Source organism: Sorex fumeus, unplaced genomic scaffold (assembly GCF_029834395.1).
Source record: "Sorex fumeus unplaced genomic scaffold, SorFum_2.1 ptg000005l, whole genome shotgun sequence".
NCBI lineage: Eukaryota > Metazoa > Chordata > Mammalia > Eulipotyphla > Soricidae > Sorex > Sorex fumeus.
In genome coordinates, this window is record NW_026606062.1 from 8,999,572 (window position 1) to 9,008,642 (window position 9,071).

Below are 9,071 nucleotides of genomic sequence, written 5' to 3' on the forward strand. Positions count from 1 at the left end.
TAGCTGTGCACTAGACAAATGTGCTGTTTTGGTCATGTGGATATACTGTTTAGTTGGCTTGTGTATCAGTCTCAAAGTCTTTTTTGTTTAAGCCCTACATTTGGTAAAAGAAAGGAAACAACTGTGAAAAGTGAAACTCTCCTCTGGCTCTCATTATGGAAATGTGTTCTTACAAGTCTTTGTGATTGCATAGAAAACTTGCACAATGTTCTCTATTTTTGATGTACCAGAATCTATTCTATTAATCAATCCTGTCTGGTATTAATGCTCTGCTTTTCCATATTTCTTCAAAATGCAGCAAATTCCTTCAGGGCTGGATAGCAGGAAGAGTTGGGTGTATGCTAAACATGAGACATCTTTTTGAGGTGATCACATCAAGATTTATCAATTTTGAAACTAGTCAGTTTCAAAAACTGATCCATGCTGATTTCATGATTTTTATCAAATTCTCATTTATTATACAGACAATGAAAATATCCCAAGTCAATGTGTCACCAAACCTCTTTGGAAGGTAGAGAGCAGCCCCTCAGATTCACGGTTCTGCCAAAGGGCACAAATATATTTCATAGTATCACTTCACTTGTATCACTTGTCATCCCGTTGCTCATTGATTTGCTCAAGTGGGCGCCAGTAACGTCTCCATTTGTCCCTGTCCCATGCGAGTGTAGCCCAATGGCATCTGCTCGCTCCAGGAACAGGAAGATCCTCAAACCGTTCATTCAGGGTTTCGACGAAGAAGTCTGACCATCTCATAGGTGGGTGGCCGTGTGTTCTTTTGACATCCCGTGGAAGCCAGCTGGTAATAGCTCTAGTCCAGTGGTCGTCTCTAAGTCGCATTATGTGTCTGACCCATCTGATTTTCAACACCTTGACAAACGAGACAGCGTCCCTGATTCTTGATTGTTGACAGAGGTCAGAACTCTGGATTCTTTCTCTCACTTGAGTTAAACGTGATATTCCAAGCATAGCTCTTTTGATTCCTTTAGGGATACCTGAATAGCATTCTCATTCCATTTTCGTAGGGCCCACATCTCTGAGGCATATGTTAGTGCAGAAAGAACAATGGAGTCGAAAATATGTGCACAGAGCCAGAGGTTCTTCATCCTCTTAACAACTTCTTTGACGCTCTTGAAGGTATTTCACATGGCTCTCTTCCTCCTGCACAGTTCAGGTGCCAGGTTGTTCATTATGTTGAGTTCTTGACCTAGGTACACATAGCTGCTCATTCAGAGATTTTTGTTCCGTTGAGAGCAAACGGAACGTCAGGAACTAGTCCGTTTCTCATGAACATTGTCTTCATGAGATTCAGCTGCAGCCTGACGTTTCTACACTCACGGTCGAAGTCGGCCAGCATTTGGGCCGCTTGGCTAATGTTTGGTGCTAGTAGAATGATGTCATCAGTGAAGCAGAGGTGGTGTAGTTGTCAACTATCTATCTTCACTCCCAAACTCTGGTTGGCTGCATGCAAGGCAAATGCCCTACCTGCTGTACTATCGCTCTGGTCCTGCAACCAATTTTTTTTGTTTGTTTTTGGGTCACACCCATCGATGCTCAGGGGTTACTCCTGACACTTCACTCAGGAATTACTCCTGCCAGTGCTGGGAAGACCATATGGAATGACTTGGATCAAACCTGATTGGCTGCGTGCTAGGCAAATGCCCTACCTGCTGTACTATCGCTCTGGCCCTGCAACCAATTTTTATATATTAATTTAATATTTTAGCATTTTATTGAAATCAGTAATTATTCTAGTAGTTTTTTTTCATGGACATAGGGTTTTCTATTTACATAATCATGTCATCTTCCAAATCTATAGTTTTCTTTTCTCAGTTTGGACTCTTTTTTTGACATCACAAATTAATTTTTTATACTTACTAACATATTTTAGACTTTTTATAGTCTCTCTCTAAAATTCTTTTTTAAAATTTAATTTAATTTTTAATTGAATCACTGTGAGATACAGTTACAAAACTTTCATGATATTGAGTTTCCATCATACAATGATCGAACTGCACTGTTCTCTTCCGGGAGCTGGGTTTTATAGTCTCTGAGTCTTGGCCGTTGATGGGATTACACGGTGCCAGGGGGCCAGTTGGTGGGTGTGACCCCCGCCTACTGGAATTCGGAGGATCTGGGTGGAGGATGCTCAGCCCCGATCCGAGTAGGCTTGGAGATCTCAGCTTGCCTTTGTTCCTCTGCCGGTACCTTCCTGTGTGTGGAGAGTGGTCTCAGCATGGTGGTGGCTGGTTCTGGAGGTCTTCGGCTGCTGAAGCCCTGGTCTGGGCTGGGAGGAAAGCTCAACCCGCTCCTCTCCAAGGGGCTCCGGCGAGGACAGCCAGGTGCAGGGTCAGGAGACTGCGCTGTTCTCTTCCGGGAGCTGGGTTTTATAGTCTCCTCGCCGGGGCCCCTTGGAGGGGAGCGGGTTGAGCTTTCCTCCCCACCCAGACCAGGGCTCCGGCAGCCAAAGACCTCCAGAACCAGCCACCACCATGCTGAGACCACTCTCCACACACAGGAAGGTACCGGCAGAGGAACAAAGGCAAGCTGAGATCTCCAAGCCTACTCGGATCGGGGCTGAGCATCCTCCACCCAGATCCTCCGAATTCCAGTAGGCGGGGGTCACACCCACCAACTGGCCCCCTGGCACCGTGTAATCCCATCAATAGCCAAGACTCAGAGACTATAAAACCCAGCTCCTGGAACTGTGCAGCCGCAAATGCGGCCGCGCAACATCTTATTATAACATCTTATTATCTCATTCCTACTTTGGACAAACTGGCAGGCTACCGAATGTAACCTGCCCACATGGCAGAGTCTGGCAAACTCCCCGTGGCGTACCCAATATGCCAAATACCAGTAACAATGATGGGTCTCATTCTCCTAAAGAGCCTTGAATATAGCACTTTCCTAAAAATCTCAGGGCTAGGATGAAGGAGATGTTACTGGGGCCTGCTTGAGGCAATCGACGAATAACAGGATGGTCGTGATTCATGATTCGTGAATGATTGAACACACATCCCTCCACCAGTGTGCATTTTTCCCCCACCAATATCCCCAGTATTGCTCCCACCCACCTCCACCGCACCCCCTGCCTCTGTGCAGGCACTTTCATTCTTACTTTCATTTTTTTTTATGAAGGAGTACTGCTATTTAATCAGCCACTGATTATCTGACTGAATTGGGCATAAACTCCACCTTACATTTTTTCATTTTTTATAATTTTATTTATTGAATCACTGGAGAGCAGTTACAAAGCTTTCAGGTCTAAGTCTCGGTCATACCGTGAAACACCCGTACCTTTACTAGTGCCCATTCTCTACCCCCAACAACCCCAGTATACTCCTATTCCACACCCTCCCCCTACCTGTGGGGCAGATGATTTCCACATTACTTTCTCTCTACTTTGATCACATTCAATATTTTGACACCAGACCCACCATTATTATTTGAGATTTTACCCCAACACTCAGATCTGCTGAAAAGACAATAGTAGACAATTTGTTTTCTACTGCTGGTTATGAATAACATATGATGTTGCGTGGCTGCAGTAGTGGCCACATAATTTTGAAATTCCAAAATTTTAACACTTAAATCTGGAGGGATTTCTGCCCAAACCTGCTGGGTTCTAAAATTTGTTCCTGAGTCTCTGGGATCATGGCCAATAAGTAGCTTGATCAGGATCCAGAAAGGCCGTTCATGGGCGGCGACTTGGGGTCTCGTTAGGACGGGGAGGAAAGGACTGGCTCCACCCCCATCCCATGAGGCCCCATGTGTCTCGTCACTAAGGGCTCGAACCTGACTGTCCAGTGGTCTCTGGAGGATGGTGGCCACCGAGCAGCCTAGGGGGAGCAGGCAGAGGAACAACACCCTTTCTCCCCTGGGGTGGCCCGGCGACAGTAACCTACTGGGGGTCCAGAAGCATTTCTGCCAAAAGCCGCTGGGTTTCGAGATTTGTCTCTGGGTCTTTGGGATCATGGCCATTAAGCAGCTTGATCAGGAGCCATAGAGGCCGTTCGTGGGCGGTGACATGGGATCTCATTGGGGGGGGTAGGAAAGGGCCGGCTCCACCCCCATCCTGTGAGGCACCACGTGTCTCGTCACTGCAAGCCCAGACTGTCCGGTGGCCTCTGGAGGATGGTGGCCACCAGGCTGCCAGGGGGAATAGGCCAAGGCACGAAACCTATTCCCACCTGGGTTGGCCCAGCGCCAGTAACTCATTGCAGGGATGGGACACATTTCTGCCAAAAGCTGCTGGGTTTCAAGATTTGTTTCTGAGTCTCTAGGATCATGGCCATTAAGCAGCTTGATCAGGAGACAGAAAGGCCGTTCATGGGAGGCGACTAGGGGTCTCATTGGGACTGAACAGAAAGGGCCGGCTCAACCCCCATCCCGTGAGACCCCCTGTGACTTGTCTCTGTGGGCCCAAACCTGACTGTCCAATGGCCTCTGGCAGATGGTGGCCACTGAGCCACGAAGGGGGAGCAGGCAGAGGGACAACACCCTTTCCCCCCTGGGGTGGTCCGGTGACAGAAACCTACTGTGCAGTCTGGACACATTTCTGCCAAAAGCTGCTGGGTTTCGAGATTTGTTTCTGAGTCTCTGGGATCATGGCCATTAAGCAGCTTGATCAGGAACCAGAGAGGCCATGCCTCCAATTATATAGCTGAGCCAGAGGTGGTGTGTGGGTGTATCTCCCACATACCAAACTTTTGGCAGTTTACTTTCTTGATAAACTTTGCCCCAAGTTTTTGGGGTCTCGCCAAAGTCACAGCAGCAATTTTGGGGTATCTGGAAGTCTTAAAGCACCATCAGGTTGCTGATGCACTCGCCTCACAGGTACAGATTGACCTGCTGGCAGCACCATACCCCCTCTTACTTTCATTCTTACTCTCGCTCTACTTTTGGGCATTGTGGTTTGAAATACACATACTCTGAGGCCATTATATATGGTCCTTGGTCTACTTTCAGTACACACCTCCCTTCCTGAATGACCCTTCCAACCAACATTGACATAGTGGTCCCTTCTCTATCCCAACTGCCTTCTCCCCTGGAGGGAGGCTTAGTTTGGATTTCTTTTATCCTGTTTATTCAATAATGGTTCTGACTAGAGCTTCCAAAACTGTGTAAAAGTACTGGCAGGTGTTTCTGACAAATACGAGGCCGGTGAACAACTTGTGTGCTATACAGGTATGGAAGGAAACAATTCAGGTCGATGAATCAACTCATCACCTTGCCAGAACAGCCCATAGAGAGGCATTGCTGATCCTGTTTTAGCCTACATAGACTCAGAGTTTGGAATGAGCCAATACGAGCGGTAAGCCCAGTGAAAGGCAAATTTTCTTGCTCAGCTGCCCAGTGCTAAAGGACTCCAAGCCTCTAGTTGAAACATGAATGAAACATAAATGCCTTCTACATCTGGGCAATCTGTAATCATCTGAAGATAAATCCAAATTTTGCTTTGGGTGATTAAATAACTATCAGGTTAATTAAACTGACTTTCCTCTGGTGTCTCTGAGTTCTTGGGGTCTTAAATATTGCATAATAGTTCCACTCAAAGAGGACGTAGAGTCCAACCATGATCTTTGACCAATCAAAGAGCGAAAGCTCATTTATCTGGGTAATGCAAACAGAAATCAGAGCATGTTAATCTTCCATAATTTATAATCTCTTCATATGAGTGCACGCCCTCTCCTGGGCAGAACCAGTGCCCTGGTTTGTTCTGCAACTGTGACAAGCTCAGAATCAGCAGCTCCCTTCTCAGTTTGTGTTTCCCAATGGCTCTCAAGGTGTTGGCCGGTCTCCTTCCCCTGAGTGTCTGTCTCCTGCTGACTCCCGGCCCCACCGAGGCGGGCAGGCTGCTGGTGGTGCCCATGGATGGGAGCCACTGGTTCACCATGAGGTCAGTGGTGGAGCAGCTGATCCACAGAGGGCACGAGTTAGTGGTGGTCATGCCAGAGGTGAGTTGGCAACTGAAGAAATCTTTGAATTTTACAGCCAAAACCTACTCACTCTCTTACTCTCTGGAGGATTTGAATCGTGAAATGAAAATTTTTGTTGACTATCAATGGAAAATTCGGGACAAGAATTTTCTTTCTTTATCTAGGGGCTCATCCAGCAAAGTTTTCGATTACTTTTTCTCACACTGCAAGAGTGTGTTCGACGACAGGAAGCTAGTGAGGTACTTGGAAGAGACTTCTTTCGACGCGGTGTTTCTAGATCCTTTTGATATGTGTGGTCTGATTATAGCCAAGTACCTGGCCCTTCCCTCTGTGGTCTTTACCAGGGGAGGATTTTGCCATTATCAGGATGAAGGGGCTCAGTGCCCGAGTCCCCTGTCTTATGTCCCTAGAGGACTCTTAGGTTTCTCGGATACCATGACTTTCTGGGAGCGAGTGCGGAATCTCCTCTTCCACATGGAAGAACGTTTATTTTGCCACCATTTTCTGAAAGTGGCTGTAGATATTGCCTCTGAGATTTTGCAAACCACCATCACCCCCTATGACCTCTACAGCCAAGTGTCCATGTGGTTGTTACGGACTGATTTTGTGTTGGACTATCCCAGACCCGTGATGCCCAACATGGTCTTCATCGGAGGCATCAACTGCCATGCAACAAAGCCCCTGACAGAGGTAAGCCCGTGCCTGAGCCGAGGAGGTGAGAATCAGACCCTGAATTCTGTGTTATTTTTTACTGAACTGGTTACTATAGTTATGTTGTCACATTTGCCATTTGTAACTGAGTGAAGGAATCCTCTGTGATCATTTAATTGTGCACTAGACAAATGTGTTGTTTTGATCATATGGATGTACTTTTTATTTGGCTTTTGTATTAGCCGCAAAGTATTTTTTTTATTTATTTTTTTCCCTTTATTTTATTTTATTTATTTTAAAGTTGTAGATTTACAATTTTTTGTGCTTTGGTTTCAATTATACAATGATCAGATACCCATCCCTCCACCAGTGCCCATTTTCCACCACCATGGATAATATCCCTCCCACCCCCATCCCCCCATCCCCCCTGTCTCTGTGGCAGGGCAATCCCCTGTGTTCTCTCTCTCCTTTTGGGTGTTGTGGTCTGCAAAAGAGGCATTGAGTGGCAAACATGTTCAGTCCATAGTCTACTTTCCACATGCATCTCCCCTCCTGGGAGGATCCTCCAAACATCCTTTATTTGGTGCTCCCTTCTCTATCTGAACAGCCCTTTCCTCTAGGATACCCGGCTGGCCTCCAAGTTATGGAGTAATCCTCCTGGTGCTGATCTCAGCTATTCTTGGGTATTAATCTCATAGCAAAGTATTTTTTTTTAATGTCCTACCTTTGGTAAAGTAAAGGAAACCACTGTGAACAGTGAAACTCTCCTCTGGCTCTCATTGTGAAAATGTGTTCTTACATGTCTTTGTGATTTGTGTTGCATAGAAAACTAGCAAAATGTTCTCTATTTTCGATGTACCAGAAACTATTCCACTAACCAATCCTGCCTGGTATTTATGCTCTACTTAAATATTATTTTTTCAAATTCATATTTCTTCAAAGTACAGCAAATTCCTTCAAAAAGAATGAGTGTATGCTAAACATGAGATATCTTTTTGGAGTGATCACAGCAAGATTTAACCGTTTTGAACCTATTCAGTTTCTAAAACTGATCTATGCTGATTTAATGATTTTTATCAAACTGTCATCTATTATATGGGCAACGAAAATATCCCAAATTAATGTGTCAAAATAAACCCTTTGGAAGGTACAGCACAGCCCCTCAGATTTATGATTCTGCTGGGGGCAGAAATATTTTATAGTAATCTCTATAAAATCTAAAACAATGGAAGAGATGATAAAAACGTTTCTGTATAAAAATGAACATTTCCTTAAAACAGAGGAGAATTTGGTTTGTGAATTCTTGGTGGATTCATTCAGACCCAAAGTTAAACTTATTAATTGGGTTCTCAGAAACCGAGTCGTTCAGTGAATACCAGCGTGTCACAGGGCATATTGGGATGAAAGAAGGCTCGCACACACCCTTTTAGCAATCCTTTGTAAAAACACTGTTGGAAAGACCCTTCATTTAAGACCCTCTGTGTCCCTAACTTTGGCAGTTTGTTGCAGTGACTCGGCCCTTGGTCTCAGAGCTCACACTGGTTGTGGAGTGCAGTGGGTTGCCCTAGTAACACCGTCTTCCTAGTGGCAGGTTAGACATCACACTCAGGGGAGGCATAACTTGGTCCACATCAGCCCACGTGTGCGAGGCTCACCACCAAGCCACATCCTGGGTCCTTACATTGCTCCTTTATAATCGAGATGCCCCTCTCGGAGAGCCCGGCAAGCTACCGAGAGTATTCGATATGCCAGACACAGTAACAACAAAGTCTCCAATGGAGACGTTACTGGGCCCGCTTGAGCAAATCGACGATCAACAGGAGGGCCTTTACCTTTAGGGCCTTTTATAATCGAGATGGTATAAAACACTGCTGAAGCGTGTCTTGATAGTCATACATTTCCATGTTCCATTAAACAGCAGCTTGTCATGTTACTGCTGACCCAGGCAGGAGGGAGGAAGTCGGAGCAAAGTGGGGATGGTGTGTTCCTCAGTAGGACTCAAGCGTGCAGAGGAGTGAGGCTTTCGGTGGGATGCCGAGTGGCTGGTGAGAAGAACTGCAGGGACGGATTTCCTCACACCTAAATCTTTAACGTAACCGTCAGTGTTCGGCTCCAGGATTCCTCGGAAGGTGACTGACTGATCACTGATTTCCTCCAATCCTGGAGCCCTGGGATGGTTGGCTGTGTTTCTGGCCAACGCTTGAGCTTGATGTTGAAATGTTCCAGTTAAGTTACAAAGAGCACCTGAGCCTGGGCACAGAGCAATGCTGGAGACAGAGAGAGAGCAAAAGAGTCTTGGGGAGACACTTACTCCCTCATCCCTCTCAGCCCACTCCCGAGCCTTTTACCCTGTTCCTTCCGGGGAACTTTGTGTCCTCCCTCTTCAGCATCCTGGTGCTCCTTCTCACCTATAAGCCAGTGCTCTCAGGAACGCTTTCTGCGGTGGTATCCCCATTTTGCCTCTCTCCTCTCCCAATTCCT

At 46.1% G+C, this 9,071-nt stretch overlaps 1 pseudogene; it reads left to right on the forward strand.

Annotated features, from left to right (window-relative positions):
- The first annotated feature begins 5,772 nt into the window (after positions 1-5,772).
- LOC130030275 (UDP-glucuronosyltransferase 1A9-like) lies at positions 5,773-8,727 on the forward strand (annotated as a pseudogene).
- Positions 8,728-9,071: the final 344 nt, after the last annotated feature.